At 37.6% G+C, this 19980-nt stretch overlaps 1 protein-coding gene across 3 annotated transcripts in view; it reads right to left on the bottom strand.

Annotated features, from left to right (window-relative positions):
* Positions 1-19980, bottom strand: part of LOC145686262 (tyrosine-protein kinase transmembrane receptor Ror-like) — a 623893-nt gene that overhangs the window by 102366 nt on the left and 501547 nt on the right. The gene's annotated exons all lie outside the window — the stretch shown is intronic.

The following is a 19980-nucleotide window of genomic DNA, read 5'->3' as shown; positions in this document are numbered from 1 at the left end:
ACGCCTGATAATTTGTTAAAGTGCACCATCAGAGTACAGTGGAGTCCGTCAGGGCTATGGGCATAAATAGATGTTAATACAGTGGAGTTCCGTCTACACAGGTTACATTTCAGATGTATGAAAGGTGAGTGACAGTTGCTGAGTAAATTGCACGTATCACCAGTGAAGATATTTGGGTGACGGTTGCTGAATAAATCGCACGTCCCGCTGTCAGAGTAATACTGACTTGTTTTGTATTTTAAAAGTGTAATTCCGTTTGTAGTGGTTCGGAACTAATTTTTGATAGTATTACTATTTATTGTAAGTCACGACGGCTGCGCTGATATATTAATAGTAAAGCAAAGAAGTAAATGTTATCACTCTTACTGCTAATTGTGTAATTAGAGCAAATTTGTAGGTGTATTGTTTCACGCTCTTATCAGAGAAAGCAAAGGTGTGTAAGGAAAATCATTAATATGTCCAAATTTGATAATTGAATGATGTAAAGCAGTATACTTGGCCGGTGCTATTATGTACGTCGTCCTTGTCTTGTGTCCCTGAGAGTGGGTTAGTGCGTCGTCTTTCTGAAGTTGGCTAGAGCTGCATATCATTTCCCAGATGTCAAATTTAGTCATTCATCACCTTGGATATAACAGACTTATCAGTTACAATTACGTGGAAGAAGATTAAAGGAAACTCAAAGTCTGAATACTGAGTTGATGTTTATGGACCGGTTTTTTTTAATAGTGTAAATTGACATTTTTCCTTTTCTTCGTTTTTATTTTCCTGTTTCTCCAAAAACATAACTTTGTATTATCGAAGATTTGTGAACAATAAACATATTCCAATTGATATATATATGTTTCCAAAAATACCGATAGAATAGATAGACTGCCAACAGACTATCGAGGAATAATGTAGTAAGGTAAGATTAATTACATTTCTTATGATATTATTTATTATAAGTTAATAATTTCATTTGGTTGCACCAGAATGCAAGAACCTTAAAAGGTTATCCAAGTCAAACACAACTTGTAGAACGTAAGAGAGAGTAAGTTACAAAGTGGCGACCCAGCCAGGATTAATTGCATCTGGCTTGCAAACTGAAAATAAGGCTATTGAAGGTAATATTCGTTAATTATTAATGGTTGAGAGGACAAAAGGCGGAATGAAGAATTTTCGGAGTTGTTGGAGTGTTTCTGTGGGAAAACCATATTCTATGATTTTGAAGTTCATTGTGTGTTATATCTAGATATATATATTTTATTGTGTGTTACATATATTTAACTGTGTTGTTACATAGAGAAAAACTTAAAAAAAGGCAAAATGTCAAATAGTTCCGAAAATAGTCGTAATAGCTCTGACACGGGAGAGCGTGCATATGCTTGTTGCCATCATAGCGTATCAGAGGAAGTGTTTGAACTTTCCGAGAAAATTAAATCAGTCATGTGCGGGAAATGTTTGCGCTGGTACCATTTTCGTTGTATAGGCTTGAAGGAATCAAGTAGCACGTATGATTTGGTCAGTGCTGAGACCTATCTTTGGTATTGTAAGGAATGCGAATCCCAAAAGATTTCTGATGATGGTGACAAAATCCCTGAACTTGAGAAGGATCGGGAAAACGACGAAAATGCGAACAATTCTGGAGTTTTTCGAGATCCAGTTGTCACTTCTTCGCCGGTTGCGGCTGCACAGGGTACCATAACTATTGAGATGATGTTCGCTCAATTGCTAAAAATGAATAAATGTATTGAGCAAATAAGCATTGACCAAAAGAAAATAAGTGAGGATCAAAGAAGCATAGGAATCGAACAGACGAAATTAAGGGCTGTTCAAAAGGAACAGAAGGCTGAAGTTACAGCAGGTTTCAAGGAAGTTGCTGCAACTGTACAGAATGTCACTAAGCAACTTGAGAGTTTTAAACTGGAAGTGAGGGAGGAGTTCAACGCGGAGGCGTCGCGACTGGACGAACGTATAGATATGGTAACCGCCATTGTTATGAAACATGATGACAGGATTAAAACCCTTGACGAAAGTTTCAGAGAACTTCACGAAAAGGAGAGAACTCGAAGCGAGACATTGAGAAGTTTGCCAGAAACGTTGAGGGAGCAGAATCACGAGATCGCATCCCTTCATGAATGCCAGGATACTAATAACGATGTCCTTAATTCGTTGCAAGTCCAAACCAATTATATCAGTAACCGTATTACGGTACTACAACAGCAGACCCACGCTAATCATAGTGAAGTAGTCAAGGATATCTCGCTCTTGAGGCATGAACTTGATAATCTTAAATCATCTTCGGTTCACTCTGATTGTGAGAGTGTATGTAGTGATAAAGTAGTTCCGCGGAAACGAGCTTTTGTGAGTTCTGAACCAGTTGAGAATGGACATGCTCTTAAGGGTCCAATACGGATTTTTGAAGTAAATAGGGAACCTTCCCTAAATTCCTATTGTACTTCTTATTCTTTTGTGAGCCATAATTGTAATGATGTTCCTATCTACAGCTCCAATGCTAGTAATTCCTTTGGTTCTGGACAAAATATTAATGATAAAGTGATATTTACTAGGAACGGTACTAATGACTTACCTCAAGTATCAACAGTACCTTCATATCGGATAACTTCTTCCGTCCAACCTAGCGGTTTTCCTCCCTGGAGGATGTTTAACTGTAGTTATAGTATACCAACAACGACCACTACTACGGTGTCTTGGAGTATACCGACAGCAGTGGAGAGCAAAAACTCGGTTCAGTGTATGGTTGGAGATTATTATCCTCATGTTTCTTTTGATTGTTCCAGGTCGAAAGTTTGTGAAAATTCCAAACCTTTAGTTGGAGATTCTCTTGATGGGATTAATACTGTATCGCAACCAGTGTCTTCTTTTCCATCTGTGTTCAGATTAAAAGATCTCAAAGATTTCCCAAGATTTTCAGGAGATAATCAACCAGGGGTAGCTCGCAGATTCCTTCGTGATTTTCAACGATGTATTGAAATATACTCAGTCTCGGATGCTGAGAAAATTAGGGTAGCTAAAAATTGTTTGGTAAACACAGCTTACATTTGGTTTCACACGGTTGCTGGTGAAATAAGATGCTACGAGGACTTCATCCGACTTTTTAAGAAACAATATTGTTCGCAAGAGATGGAACATATTCAGAAACGACAATTACAAAATCTCAAGTATGATAAAACGAAATTCTCGTCTTTACTTGAATTCTCGTGGGCTTTGATCGAGAAGTATTTCGATGTGACTGAAGTTCCTAACTATACGGAACTAATGAACCTCATCCTTGGATGTATTCCGGAAGAGGATGTGAGGTGGCTGACTGTCAATCCTTGTCATGATTTCGACGAATTTATGAGTAGAATCGCTACTCTATCCAGCCACTCTGCGTCATCCCAAGTTGATTCGGCAAGACTTTCTCAGAAACGCCCGTTTGCTAGGCAGGCCAAAATTGTTTCAAACAGAGGCAAACAGGTAAGTGTGAGTAGCCAAACTGATTCAAACCAATTTGGATATTCCAACAATAATTGTAGTTGGCAGAATCGAACTCACACAAATAATAGGAACAATAGGAATGGATGTTCTTCACGAGGCAATAGTAGGAATCGAAGATTTCGAGGACATGGAAATCGAAGGAGATTCCATAATAATGATAGCCAGAATCCTTCTGGTGGAAACAATATGGCGCGAACCGATAGGAATGGAGATAGTGAGAATGTTTCTTATACAGATAGAGATCAATCTCGAGCATTTAATCGAAATGGTACCGATCATGACCATTGCTTGTCAGGTACGGAAAACCCATTTCGCAGCAACCTTTAGTCATGGGGGAAGATTGCTGCGGAGGGAGTTCAAACCCCAATAGTCAAAAGTCTAATTCAGATGTAACTATCAAACCTTTTCTTCACCAAATCGAAACTAGTGTTATTTCAGACCCGAAATTCGATCATTTTATTGAATTTAATGTCAGTTTTGTGGTGGAAGATGACCAATCCTCGTCTCGTACAGAATATTATTTTTCTTCATCTCCAGTAGTAAGAGGAACTATAGGAGGTATTGATTTGAACTGCACGATAGACAGTGGCGCCGAGCTTAATCTCATGGACTGGGAAATTTGGAAGCGTATTAAACTTGCTTTCCCATCGGCCAAGTTACGGCCCTATACAGGATTATCACTTGGAGCATTTGCAGGAAAGGAAAAGTTTCTTGTACAAGGTGTACAAACTTTTAACTTAAATTTACAAGGCCATCTATTTGAAGTCCCAATCTTCATAATCAAGTACTTGCGTACGGATTTGATTCTTGGATGCCCTTTCTTGGACAAATTTCAGGGAATAATTGATCGACGCACCAAAGAAGTTAAATTGAAGGATCAATCTGGTACGGAAGTTATCCTGCAGACATATGAACCCAACCTGCTATTGGTAGCTGTCAATACCAAGGAGAAGGAGGTGAATATTCATGAAGACTTCAAAATTATACCTGTGGGAATTGAAACGATGCCTGACCACTCTTTCACGTGTCAGCCGGTAGCTATAAATAAAGTCTCAGCCTCCACTACATCATTATTGACGGATGTTCCTATTGAAGAGGCTGAACCTAACATTTCTGAAGAGGATATACGAAATTACATAGAAACAAGAACGGACTTGGATTCTTCGTCAAGAATTCGTCTGCAACAGCTTCTTCTGAAGTATAGACCTTTATTCTCAGAATATCCCCGAAGAGTGCGTGCCCCTCTGCATAAGATTCAATTGACTGACGAGATTCCCATCGTTGGACCATATTATCCTGTTCCACAGGCCATGCAGGAGGATTTTGAACGTGAATTGCGGACGTGGATTAGATTGGGGATAGCCAAGGAACAACCCTCTCCATACCGTAACCCTGTTCACTGTGTGCGTAAGGCGTCAGGAGGAGTGCGGCCTGTTCTAGACTTGCGTGCCCTTAATAAGAAGGTAATAGCTCCCAAAGTACAGGTTGAGCCCATCAATGATATACTGAATAAAGTAAGTAAAGCAAACTTCTTTAGTAGCTTCGACTGCTCAGCCGGATATTATGGAATAGGGTTGGATCCTTCTTCATATCAATACACTAGTTTTGTGTACATGGGGAGGCAATTTGTAATGTGTTCGCTCCCAATGGGAATCAAGAGTGCACCAGCTATTTTTCAAAATTGTATGTACAACTTTTTTGACAACACTACGAGAGCATTTGCAACTATTTACTTGGATGATGTACTCGTCTCAAGTTCTTCATTAGAAGATCATTTCCAGCATTTGGAGCGTGTCTTCGAAACGTTTCACAGTGCAAATTTCTCTCTCAATTTCAAGAAATGTGACTTTATCCGGCCTGAAATAAATTTCCTGGGTCATGTTATAAGTGGAAGTGCTGTGAAACCAGATCCCAAGCATAATGAACCGATCCGGTGCTTTCCAGTTCCCAAAAATAAGAAAGCACTGAGAGCCTTTTTAGGTTTAGTTGGATGGAGACGCCGTTTCGTGCCAAATTTTGCAGCTCTCACGGGACCATTGTATGACCTTCTTAAGAAAGACAAGAAATTTGTACTTACATCAGAGTTATTGGAAAATTTCAAGAGACTTAGGGAACTAGTAAGCCAACCTCCTGCCTTAGGGCAACCTGATTTCTCTTTAACATTCCATCTGTATTCAGATGCCTGTGTAGAAAATTTGGCTGGCTACCTTGCTCAGTGGCCATCAGGGGACACAGATCCAAATGTTATAGCATATGCGAGTCGTAGGGTTCGACCTCACGAACTCTCTCTTTCAATCTTCCAGCTGGAATTGCTTTCTGTGTTATTCCTCTGTGAACACTTTTCACAGTATATACTCGGCAGGACTACTGTAATCCACTGTGATAACGCAGCTGTAACTCATGCTTTTACTTTGAAGAATTTGGATCCAAGGACAACCCGAATGCTATTAAAGCTCCAGAGATTTGATCTGATTTTCGAACATCTTCCCGGAAAAAGTAATCACGTAGCAGACGTGTTGAGTCGATACCCACCGGAAGTACCATCTATATCCGAGGAAAAATTTGTAAACTTTCTTTCAGTGAAGGATGCATCTCTCTTCGACTTAGAAGAAATTAAAGAAAAACAAGGATCTGCCGAAGGACCAAATCCTCTCTCGGAGAAGCTATTGAATCGGAACGTTTCCTTTTGCACCAAGGCATTCTGTATATGAAGAATCCGAAAACATTGCAGTGGCTGCTTGTTATCCCACAGGAGCTAACTTCAAAAATAGTTAATACTATCCACACGACAGGCCATTTTGGAGTCCATAAGTGTTTCTCTTTCTGTAGAAATCTCTTCTACTGGCGACATATGAAATCCGACATCAAGAAGTACGTTAGGGACTGTATTCGCTGTGCCGAAACGAAGTACGCTAATCGCGTCATATCGAAGGAAGATTGTGTGATTGAGGCAGACTCGCCTCATGATAAACTAGGCATTGACATAGTGGGAAAATTGCCATGCAGTCACGGATATTATTACATTCTGTCTATAATAGATATTTATTCAAGATTTGTGGTGTACTATCCAATGAGAACTGCCCATGTGAAAGAGATTCTTGCTCTTCTTGAAAATAGATATTTTTATCTAACACCCTATCCTCGTTCTATTATCACGGATAGAGGTCCTCAGTTCCTTTCAAAAGCCTGGAAAGAGTACTGCCAGAAACATGCTATCAAACATTTGTTGACGTCTAGCTACAGTCCAAACAGTAACGGAACGACTGAACGTTCCCACAAGGAACTTAATCGTTTAATAAGACTACAGTGTAGTCAGAAGCAAACCGACTGGAGCAAAGTCTTGAAAACATCGCAAGACTTGTTAAATTACTCTATCTGCACGAGTATTAACTGTACGCCAGCAGAATTGTTTATGTCCTACTCAGCCGCGGAGGCCTATAAACGTTCTTTCCCTTGGCCACAAAGTCTAGAGAAGATTAATGAGAAGGATCGTCACCTCTTAGTGGACGATAACTTGCCCTATAAGAAGAAACAGCAAGTGAAGAAATCAGGACGTGAAATTGTTCTTAAAGTAGGCGATCTCGTCATGGTACGGACGCATTATTTGTCATCAGCTTCCCGAAAGGAAACGTCGAAATATTTAAATTGCTTTGTGGGTCCATACGTCATAGTGAAAATTTTGCGAAATAGTGCTGTTTTACACAACCTTATTGGCGAAGCGATCGGAACACATAATTTCCAAAACATGAAATTGTTCGATTGCTCAGCAGAAAAGAGACAGGAACTTTTATCTCATTATCCTCACAAACTGAGTTTCACGATGTAAATAGAGATTTGATTAGTTGTGTTTCTTATGTTTAGATTTTAGTGGTAAATGTTTAAAAAAAATAAATTCACTCAAAATGTTCATTCATTTTCTTTTTTTGGCCTAGAGCGAGGCTGAGACGGACTGATTTTCCGCCTCAGTTATTATATATATTATTGTTCTCTGTACGGAAGAATGCATAAATATTCCAGTAACTTTTACACCGAAATTTCCGAAGCTTGTAAATTCCGTTGCAAATATTGCGATTTGCGTTATCCAGAATGTGCGAAAGCACCCGGCGCGAGGCTAGCTTGCGTTAGTCAGAACTTGCGAAAGCGCACCTGGCGCGAGGCTAGCTGATCAAGGAGGTCGTAACAATATGAGTTTTTGTACAATATATTACGCACAATATTACGCTGAAACAGTGTTAAATAGATTTAATGTGAAGAAACAATAATACGAAAACATTCAGAAGCCATACAGTGTTTAGTGTGTGTTAAAGGAACTTCGTTACTTGTATAATTACAACAATATCGTAAAATATAAAAAGCCGTGTAACATCAACTTGCTGATACACGTGTTTAAAACTGCTGAAGTGATGTATCAGTGGGAGCTTGAGTTCTTGGTGGCTTGTTTTACATTTTCCGTCTCTTCTGCTTCATATGCAGGTAAAGTGTAGATAATAAGTCTATTGATATCCAAGATGTTTTGGAAGAAACTCGTTTTATCTGCATGACCAGTGGGACGAACTGCATGGAAACACATTTCTAATTATATTTGAAATACTGTGGTCTTCATAGAAGTATAAACAAGGAAATTCATCATCGAATATTCAGAAAGTGATAGTTTATAGTGCATATCATCACCTGGAAATTCTTGAACCAAAAGCCAGCTCTAAGGGGGCTTGTGATTAAAAATTGTAAGGTCCGGGTACTGCTGATTTTTTTTTTCATATTAATCCAACGACTTCTAATTGGTGTATTGAGGTAATCTATTGCATGAATCACTGTAATTTAACAAGGGATCTATTTACATGTGAGCAGTCTCGTGGCAAAATATTACAATGAGTGCTTAATTACAAACGTGTTTTCCCGCAGTGAGCTCCCACAACTTCGATAATCTTCATTCCTATTAGCTTAAACGTCCGTCCTCAACCATTAAAAATTTAACAACAAAAAGTATTTGGAAGAAATTTACGTATGTTTCTTGGTTGTGTATTGTAAGAATTTCTATATGTCTATTGGTACTTCTTGCTATTATTGGTATTTAATACAGTATATAATTTGCTTCAAAATATTTACGCTTTTATGTTAATAATGTTCTTTTGATTTTGTGTTTATCATCACTACTATTCCGTAAACAAAAGTGTGGTATGTTATTGGAGATGATACCGAAGAGCAGTTCCTCTCAGATAATTTGTCAGGTTCATTCTACGTATTTCAGTGTAGTTTAATCAGAATTGGCTTCTGATAAAAGAACGTGTATCTCCTCGATGCTCTCTAGTCAAAAACTTGGAAAGTAAGCGTTTACCATCAGTTTCGGCGAATCTACCTACTTCAATCTGAAAAGTAGTTACGAAATATTTCTATCACGCCTGATAATTTGTTAAAGTGCACCATCTGAGTACAGTGGAGTCCGTCAGGGCTATGGGCATAAATAGATGTTAATACAGTGGAGTTCCGTCTACACAGGTTACATTTCAGATGTATGAAAGGTGAGTGACAGTTGCTGAGTAAATTGCACGTATCACCAGTGAAGATATTTGGGTGACGGTTGCTGAATAAATCGCACGTCCCGCTGTCAGAGTAATACTGACTTGTTTTGTATTTTAAAAGTGTAATTCCGTTTGTAGTGGTTCGGAACTAATTTTTGATAGTATTACTATTTATTGTAAGTCACGACGGCTGCGCTGATATATTAATAGTAAAGCAAAGAAGTAAATGTTATCACTCTTACTGCTAATTGTGTAATTAGAGCAAATTTGTAGGTGTATTGTTTCACGCTCTTATCAGAGAAAGCAAAGGTGTGTAAGGAAAATCATTAATATGTCCAAATTTGATAATTGAATGATGTAAAGCAGTATACTTGGCCGGTGCTATTATGTACGTCGTCCTTGTCTTGTGTCCCTGAGAGTGGGTTAGTGCGTCGTCTTTCTGAAGTTGGCTAGAGCTGCATATCATTTCCCAGATGTCAAATTTAGTCATTCATCACCTTGGATATAACAGACTTATCAGTTACAATTACGTGGAAGAAGATTAAAGGAAACTCAAAGTCTGAATACTGAGTTGATGTTTATGGACCGGTTTTTTTTTAATAGTGTAAATTGACATTTTTCCTTTTCTTCGTTTTTATTTTCCTGTTTCTCCAAAGACATAACTTTGTATTATCGAAGATTTGTGAACAATAAACATATTCCAATTGATATATATATGTTTCCAAAAATACCGATAGAATAGATAGACTGCCAACAGACTATCGAGGAATAATGTAGTAAGGTAAGATTAATTACATTTCTTATGATATTATTTATTATAAGTTAATAATTTCATTTGGTTGCACCAGAATGCAAGAACCTTAAAAGGTTATCCAAGTCAAACACAACTTGTAGAACGTAAGAGAGAGTAAGTTACACATTTCCATTCATCTTCCTCCTCACTCTCAGTTTCATTATCTTCCTCTTCTTCATTTTCCTCTTTTTCACTACTATGAGCATATTGCTCGCTGCATGCTCATCCTGCTTTTTACATATTGGTGGATTATAGTCCCTATAATGACGAGCAAATTGGAGCAGTTCGTCTTGAATTTGTTCTCTTTCCACTTTGCAATAATGTGGTCGAGTATTGAGAGCTGAATCAGGTAGTTCTTCTAAAGTACTTATCTCATGGAAACGGGTAGGATCCAGCCATGCAATGTCCTTCATGAGACTGTCATTGCAGATAAACCGAGAATGTAATTGATCGATTGCAGTATCAAAAATAACATTGAAAACGTTTATCTGAAACACTTTTGATGGAGAATCTAAAATTCTTGCCTCATCTTGGAAAAGCTCGTCTGCTTGAAGAGTTGCTACTGGTATTCTCTTTGCAAGGAGAGAAGTTTCAACTGCAACATCGTATCCTGCATCCTTCAATTGTCTTTTCAAGTCCTTTGCAAACTCCATAGCTTTAGTTTCAATAGAACAAAACACGTTCCGTTTTTGCTTTAAGTCTGATTGTAACGTACAAATCATTTTTGTAGCCGTTAGATAATCCAAACCAGATTTTTGCAAATACTGCGAAGTAGGTGTACATAGGTGAAAAAGTTGGCTGAAAACAAAAGCCACAAGAATGTTTTCAAATTTATACCAGTTTTGAACCAAACACTTGGCTTTAAATGTGACTTCTGCTTGAAAATCACTCATACTTGCAATAGTGAGTAGACATTGAAGCAGCGTCATGAACCTCTTCCGATTTTGCAAAGGTATCAAAAAATCATCAAAGATATTCTTTAGAGCTCGATCTTTACTCCACCACCTTGTCAGATTTATTTTTTGTAATCGGCGAAGTAGCTGTCTACCACTTGAGTTTTCTTCATTGTACTTAATCCACACTTGCATTCTCTTATATGAATCGCGTTCCGGCTCCACCTCCACTTTCCACAATAACAATATCTACGAAACTATTGTTTCTTTAAAACATCGCCAGTCGCCGGCTTGTAAAAGGACCGGAGTAGGCTAGGCAATGGTATCCAAATCCAATAACAGCCTGAAATCTACTGTGTTTCTTATATTTAAAAAAGTAGTAGTTAACGTGCTCGTTTTTAACAGCTGCTGTATCACAAATCCCGCAATGTTTTAGGGCCTGATTGTCTCATAGACGGAACCTTTTCAAGTCTATAAACGTGAAGAAGAATATAGTCTGTTCATGAAAGTTTAACTTTACGTCTTTTTTTTATGAAAAACACAAGTTTGCGGGAGTTACCCTGCCATATTTTTGATGCTGGTAGGTTTAATTGAGCACATGTTTTTAAAATTGGTGGAGGGGGCCCACCCTGCATTTGCAGGGTAGCAGGGTGGGCCAGTCCGCCCCTGGGTACAACAGCCCTTTGACAACCACCCATGAATTGTATTTCTCAATTCCCCGTCGATTGCAGGCCGTTCTGCGTGCCAGAGGTAGTGCTACGCGCTATTAAATAAAGGTGATGTGCAATTTTTCAGGTGTTTACATATTTTTGTTCACCCCCTGTAATTAAGTCTGAAACCACACCCATCAAAAGTACGTATGCTAAAAGTTCAGATACATAGGTTTCACATACAAATTATGTCTTAACAAAGGTTCCCACAACGTAACTAACATCAGTTTCAAAACTTTATGAAAGGAAAAAGTACTGCCTTTATATAATCAATTTTTTTTTTAAAAAAAAAAAAAAAGAAAAACAATGTTATAATCCAATTGTCTTCTAAATACCTCTAAACGTAAATACATAAATTCCGCTCCAGCGTTAATTCCAGTGAACACAAAATCCTACTATTTTTCTTTCTTTTTCAAAAGAACCACTCAAGCTTAGAAAGAACGGAACCATTCTTGCAGAAGAATGTATTCATTACTAGTTTGATGCTGTAATTGATTTCTCTTTAATTATCCTGTGACATGCGAGACAATCTGTCGAAATTCAAAAACAGCCCCGTACCATCTATTGAGAGAAGTTTCAGCTTAATACAAACCTCTCGCTCTCGTGTTCGCTCTTGAGGAATGAAAATTGATGAACGTAGATTAGTGGGTTCTCGCTTAATTGAGACGCACAATAGTTTGATTACGACTGGCGAAAGGAATGGAGGGAGGTCTTGTACAAAACGGGAAGGGAGAATTTGTTCATCCACGCTTGACGCAGGAAACATGATTAATTGCAGGTTTCTACAGGTCAGAAAGGAGAACCAGGAATTAAATTTAATAAATATGCTCTAAAAACTCAATTACGGAAATATGCATGGATACGAAAGGAGAAATAGAATCAACGCCTATGCTTCTCCAGGTGATCGAAAAAGTATGAAACATGAACATACGAACTGGAAGAGACCTTGTAAATTACCAGTCATAATCAACGTATATTCGGTTTAATTCCAGATCCGACAATTTTTATCCAAGTTTAAGGAAACAGAAACGTCCTACGCAGAAATTATTATAGGTGGACTCTACTAGTCAAGCATCATTTTTGTTTATATAAATTTATCTAACTTTTTTAGGCTTTGCACGAGAGTGAAATCCACGATGCAAATGGCCTTTATTATTTTAAATATAGTGTTATCTATAAAAACTACACAACAATAGCATCATTTTAGATTTTACTAGAGAGGTGCGAGATGCTCCACCAACATAAAGAATTTCAAGATTCTTACTACTATATATTAGTATACAACAGATTAAAAAGTGCGGACTCCTCAAACTCAGGGGGGAGGACAACTGCCCGCTGCTCTCCCCAAATGACGTCCCTGACACATACATTGACTGAGGTTAGGGATTATGAAGTTGAGCGGCAAGTACATGTTTCTAGATAGAGGTTGAGAGATATGTAACAGGCTGCAGAAGAATCATTCTTTGACCAGTGACCAGGAGAACTATGGTAGCTACTGAGGTTGATAAAATACTTACCTCTGTTATTTGAGATGCGCACGAGATAAAGAGTTTAAGTTGTATCGTCTCGAAATTGTATCGTGAAAGTGATTTTCGTCTCGAAAAAACTGTTTCTATCGAAAATTGTCTTGTCCTATCTCGTTCGGAACCATTGGCGGCGATAGTGGGCCCGTAGCTTGCGGGGTGAGAGGCTACCTTCAAGTTATTAAACTCGATTCGCAATTGTTTTTATATTCCTTTTGGTGGAGAAGGTAATTTCCCTGTGTAACCCTCTATGTTATGAATTACATTCCAGATATGAAAAAACTTTGCTTTCCTTGGGATCTTTTAACTTTATTCACTCTAATAGTCACTCTCTTACTAGAAAATCAGCAGAAGGATTTATAAAATCATAATAAATTTCTCGTAAGTTTTGAAAGTAGGTCAGTAAATCAATGCAATCTGCTGAAAGTTTGTCATGTACACTATTTTAGGAAATGCTCTTATATTCTCTAACGTGATCCCTACCAAAACCTATTGGATTAAATTCCACGCACACACACGCAATTAACCTGTCATGATGTGGTTTCTATACAGATGTCGCTCCACACGTTCTCCCGCATGGTATTTACCCCTTCCTTCTTCGCGTTCTTATTTAGCATTTGGCAACAAAACTTGCAACGTATTTATTGCCTCAATTAATTTGGCTTTCATTTAAGTGGCTTTTCTCAAGTAAAAGCTATAATACGTAAACGACAAGTTAAAACCAATATAAAACCTCTTGGTTGACAGCAACATCTAGAGAGCAGGTGGGCAATAACTCTTCTAGACACAGCACAGGTGAATAAATGTTTAGGAGCTTGTATTTCTCTTCATATAATTAATAGTCTGTGGAGTTCTGTACGAAGTGAACAAGAGCAAAGCAAAGAAATACACTGCAACCGTTCACCTAATCATCCTTCTGTCAATGAAAAAAAGAAAAAAAATGCTCATTCTACTTATACTTACAGTTACCCAATTTTTCTTATTTACGATCTCTCTCACTAGGACACTTCAGTATACTCCGCAAAAGCAACTGCTGGCTACTACGATATTACAATAACACCGCAAAACTTATTTCCTGTTTGTACGTATTTTATTATTTTTTTTTTATTTGTGTATATTACACTTTTAATGGAAGAGATAAAAATAGATCATTTCCATACATGCTACATTGGAAACTGTATACTGGTTTCTAGTAGACCCTACTTAATTCAATAAATATAGCCTATGTCAGGAACCAAATAGACAAAAAGTCCAATGATTCCAAACTTACAATAAATCTCGAAGATGTGACAGTGGTACATGCTTTATAAATACTACTGTGAAAACGGGGTGTGTATTGGGCTCCTAGGAACTGGTCTATCAAGATATTGTACGGATCTAAATATGAAATAACACACTACCGAAGATTTTTTCAAATCATACTTTTAATATGCTTTTTGTGATTTGAATGGTTTTAATAAGGAAAGCATGTGCGCACTTGTTTTGGATTTAATAGTTCAATAAGTACAATACTATAAAACATAAATCTACAATATAATTGAATCATAGATAACCCGCTCAGGTATCGAACCCTGGAATACACTAAGCACTAAGATGATAGGGAACTGTATGTCTATTTGTCAATCTTACCCCCTTCCCTCGTTAGGGATGCACAAGACAAAAGAGACGTTGATATCTCGTCTCGTCATGAGAACGTCTCGTCTCGGAAGATGTGTCTAATTATATCGGAAGGGCTCTGTCTCGTTAGTGTACAACCCCAGACCAGTGGTTCTCAACCTTTTTTGATTGACGAAACATTCGTTTGATATTTTTATTATCAATAATATCTATTATATTAGAGAAACCTATTAATTTTATAATGACTCTATATAGCACTGAGCATTATTGCTACCGCTGAATGTATTGACTGGTACAGTGTGTCTCTATTTTAACTTATTAAATTCTTTATGATTTTTAAATTCTAAAATTTGGCGGACTGCGTGACACCCCGGTGACTGGCCGGTGCTCATCAGAAATACTCAAACTCGCAATCCTAGGTCTTCGGCTCAATCCGCTTGGAGATCAATAACTGACCCCAAGCATATGTAAGAGCGGGCGTTACAAGTGGATAGCCAGCAAGAGCCTGGCTCCAAACAAGCACGAGCAAGAGCGGACCCAATTAAGGATAATGAACTCCAGTCTTCAGGAAGCGCGAGCCCAATACAAGGTAAATGGGCGCAAGCCTCACTGAAGCTAGCGTGAGTCTTATCGAGATTAATGAACGCAAACCTTAATGAGGACAGTGGGAATTGAACCTGCACCAGCTCGAGTAAGTCCCGACTGCAAAATGGCTATCTGCTGCTAAAATTGATTCTGCATACCTAATTTATTATTTTGTTATATATCTACAAGATTACGCTTAAAAAAAAATACAATGATAATTATATTGGAGAGTCTACGTTCCAATTTCAATATTATAATACCTGAAGGAATTGCAAAAATGTGTGTGAGTAACAGTTCCACCACAGACTCTCCTAACAGACAACCCATTATCTACAGAAGAAAAAAGTAATAAAATAATGATGTAAACAATAATAGGAATACCTTGTTCGTTTCACAACCACAAAAATTCGCAGCTTCCTTTCCTCTCCCCAAAACCAGATCAATATCCTACAATATAGGAAGTGTTTGCTTCGACAATCTCCCCACAACATTCTTCTCCAATACCCTACTTCAAACCCCCTTTCCTTCAGAGGTCTAGAAAAAAAGGTTGCATTCAACCTCACACACACATCTTGTGAGATGCATTTTTTTTTTTCGTACTGTTCCCTGATGCTACGTGCGATCCCTTCCTATGTTGTGGATTAATCTTTCATCTAGTTCGGCACCTTCTTTCAAACATATCTTTTTATTTCGCTTCCAAGGGTAAGAGAGGGGGCCCTCACTCACTCTTCAGTTAATCCACACATCAGCAAACAGAAGGCGTGCCACAGTAGCCAAACAGCTCAAGAAAAGAAAGATTGCAATAATTTCTCCCCTCTAAAACTGTATGTGTGCTCAATTACAGTAGAGAGTTATTAGCCCCTTGTACACATTACTAAACCTAACGCAATGCTACTATTCTACTGCAGAAAATGGGCTTTCAATCTTATTTTACTCTTTTGCTCTTGTATTTCGATATGATCAAGGTGCCTAGGTAGTATATACACTCGAATTGCATTATTATTATTATTATTATTATTATTATTATTATTAATGAATTCCTGGCAAACGCCTGTCAGCTCATCATTGTAAAATTACGCTGAGTAATCATCAGGAGGAACACAATAATAAAATAATAAACTTAATATTAAAATGATGGAAAATAATAATGACGACGAGTCACTCATTATCGAACTGAATTATGAGTATATTTGCGTGTTGAGAGGGTGAAAAATTAACGTTAAGATATACATGATGAATCAATAAGTCAACCCGAAGCATTAGTGTAATTGCCCAATATTTTCCTGTAATTTTCGGATTTTTTTCCTGTTACTATATGAAACGCAATTTCGGAAGTATGATTGCAATACGTGGTCTTTCTGGGGAATGAATATACAGGGTATCCACATGAAATCTCTCTGATTACAAATATTAACTGCATGAAAACTATTAATGCCAGAGAATAATGGTTTACAGCATCTTGAAGAACTCAAAACAGTTTTTTTTTATTGTTGTTATTTGCTGCAGGTATTCAGTAACAAAGTTTATATGAATTTTTGTTATTTGTTGCAGGTATTCATGAATAAAGATGACAAAAGCACAAGAGAGAACGCGGTGTGTGGTGTGGTTGGCTGAGACTAAATCATCAATTACCTTGCAAAGAATCTTCATACGAAAGTACCAACGAGATCCACCAAACGTCAAGACAATTAAAGCATGGTTTGAGAAGTTTTTAGCCATGGGGAGTGCCAACCGACAGCGATGGACCCACTCCTTTGCCACCACGATCTCCCGATATAACCCCTATGGATTTCTTCCTATATATGGCTATGTCAAAGATAGAGTCTACGCCACACCTGCACGTGATATTCCTGATGGTCTTCGTCACAAAATTGAAGAAGCTACTGTATCAACTCGATAACACCGGACATGCTACACAACACATGGCGGAAGATTGAATATCGACTGGACATTCTGAGAGCTACAAACGGGGTCCGTATAGAAGTGCATATATAGATAATTAAAAAAAAAAAAAAAAACTGTTTGAGTTGCTTTTCAAGATGCCGTAAACGTTATTCTCTAGCACTAATTGTTTCTATGCAATTAATATTTGTAATCACGGAGGTTTCATGTGATAATCCTGTATATTGGAAAAGGTGGAAATATGTAGAATATTGATTAAATATTCGAGTAATTTCATCTGTATATACTTTTTTCACAAGTTATTATTATTATTATTATTATTATTATTATTATTATTATTATTATTATTATTATTATTATTAATATTAATATTAATATTAATAAAGAATTATTCGAATAGTTATCACAATAACAATGAGTTTTTCAGTTTGTGAAAATAAATCTTCCTTCACTGATTTTAGCAAATCCTCATTATACACTAAGTACATACTGCATTTACTTAGTTTAAAAATTTATTCCGTGTATTTTTCCCTAGCTCTTGAAAATAGTTATTAATTTAAGTGCTTTTTTTTATTCTTTTTCGAACGTTTGACAAATCCCAATCCCAAATTTCAATTACCTATGAAGCAACTTAACGTCTCCTTCCATGCTGAGTTCGGTTACGACCTAATGAGTTCTGTACATAATGAACAATATATAACTTACATAACACTGTCCTCGTGATTGATAAAGACTACAAATAATTGTTCCAATTGAATATATTATAATATTCGAACAACTATTAAAATAATGAACAATTGATTATCATTCAAACAATTTTAGTGGCAATGAAGTGACTGATAAAAGTGCATCGTTCCTTCCCGTCACCAAAGATATTGGAGGTAGGAATCGTTACACGGGTTTCCATCCGAGATTTCGTGTATTATAACTCCCACAGAAAGCGCGTGTTAGTCGTATGGGAGCGAGAAAACATCTTACATTTTTATAAAATCATCATGTAAAGTGTAGACCTTTTTTTTTTTAAAAAAAAAAAAGGAGTTTAGTTTACCAAGAGTCCTTTATAATACCTGATCTATCCGTCCATTCACGAGATAAGAAATCTCAGGGACTACTTGATGGACCTAACATTAATTTTGGCTAGGATGTAAAGGGACCAAAGTCACGAAACAAGTTCGTTGAATGTGATGATAAATCCAGTCCCAAGACAAGGACCTCTCATGTATTCCATAGGATGTTATCATAGACGAGTTGTTCCTTGGTGGTATGCAACCAGCTATGCCTGAGGGTCAGGTTGGTTGCATACCATTCAGTTACTTTCGATGATGTTCCACATTCCATCTGAACTCGACCTCTCTAATGCAACCGAACGTGATAGAAATCTAATACCATTTCTCGTTTCAATGTTAATGGACAAATATCACGCCTTATGAACCAAACTCCTTAACGTGATGTACATGTAACATCGCTACTTGTTCTTTTTAATATACTAATATTAAAGACTATAGCAGCTGGCATCATTTTCCTACTATACCAAACCAACATTGAAAATTAGTCTTCAGAATTATCATAAGGTAGTTCTTTTTTCGTTTAATAACTAATTCCGGGTTCAAATTCACCATTGGCAATGTTGACTCGAAATATTTTTTTTCTTTCTTTTCTTTAATTCTTAAAAAGAATTTTCTGACCAATTTCACAAATAGAATACTGGGGTGGTATGCATATATCACTGTATTTGAACTCTGTTATATAAATAATAATAATAATAATAATAATAATAATAATAATAAAGGAGCAAATATGGTATCATTTGAAACGTAGTTGAATACACAGCACCTTAATCTGTGTTTTATTTGCTTTTAAACTGTCTTATGTAGGGATGCGCACGAGTCGAGTCGAGATTTAAGCCGGTCTCGACTAGACTCGAGAAAATGTTGTCTCGACTCGAAAATGTTTCTGTCTCGACTAGACTCGAATTCGAGACGAGACGTAGACGTCTCGAAATTCGAGTCGAGATATAATATACGAGTTACAATATACGCACACATCAGCCAGAACATTATGACTACCTACCTAATTGTCAGTATGTCCAACTTTGGCACGGATAACAACGGCGATGCGTCTTGGCATGGACGCAATGATCCTTGGTAGCTTGCTGGAGAGAGTTGGCACCACATGTACATACACAGGTCACCTAATTTCCGTAAATTCCGGAGAGGGGGACGATGCGCTTTGACGTCACGTTCAATCACATCCTAGATGTGTTCGATTGGGTTCAGATCCGGAGAGTTGGGGAGCCAGCACATCACTTGGAACTCGCCACTGTGTTCCTCGAACCACTCCATCATACTCCTGGCCTTGTGACATGGTGCATTATCTTGTTGAAATATGCCACTACCGTTGGGAAACATGGTCGTCATGAAGGGGTGTACGTAGTATGCAACCGGAGTGCGATACGCTTCGGCAGTCATGGTGGCCTGCTCGAGCTCCACTAGACAGATCGCGACACAACCTGCCTTCGGTCAAACTCAGATAGATTGCGCGCCTTCCCCATTCTACATACGGCCAGCACTCTCACTGATACTACATGCACCGTACTTGTGTCTGACTAGCAAGCATTCCTCGGCAGGTGACGCTGCTATCGCCTGGACGGGTTTATATCGATAGTTGGTAAGTGGCCATAATGTTCTGGCTGATCGGTGTGTAATAAATAAATTTAAAATGTCGGAAATTTTCAACATTCTGATTAACTTGCAGGAAATTTCACAAGTTATGACAAGAAGCAACTGACTTGGACAAGTCAACGGATAGTTGATGAGACAATCTTTTTTTTTTTTTTTTTTTTTTTTTTTTTTTTTTTTTTTGAGGCATTTGGCTTTGACAACAAATATTTCATGCCTTGTGATGTTTGGTTCATCAGTCGCGCTTCCACTTTCTTTTTCTGATTTTTCCAGTTCATGA

This window comes from Thermobia domestica, chromosome 5, assembly GCF_964235325.1.
Source record: "Thermobia domestica chromosome 5, izTheDome1.hap1.1, whole genome shotgun sequence".
Lineage (NCBI taxonomy): Eukaryota > Metazoa > Arthropoda > Insecta > Zygentoma > Lepismatidae > Thermobia > Thermobia domestica.
This window is presented reverse-complemented; position numbering and strand designations above follow the sequence as displayed.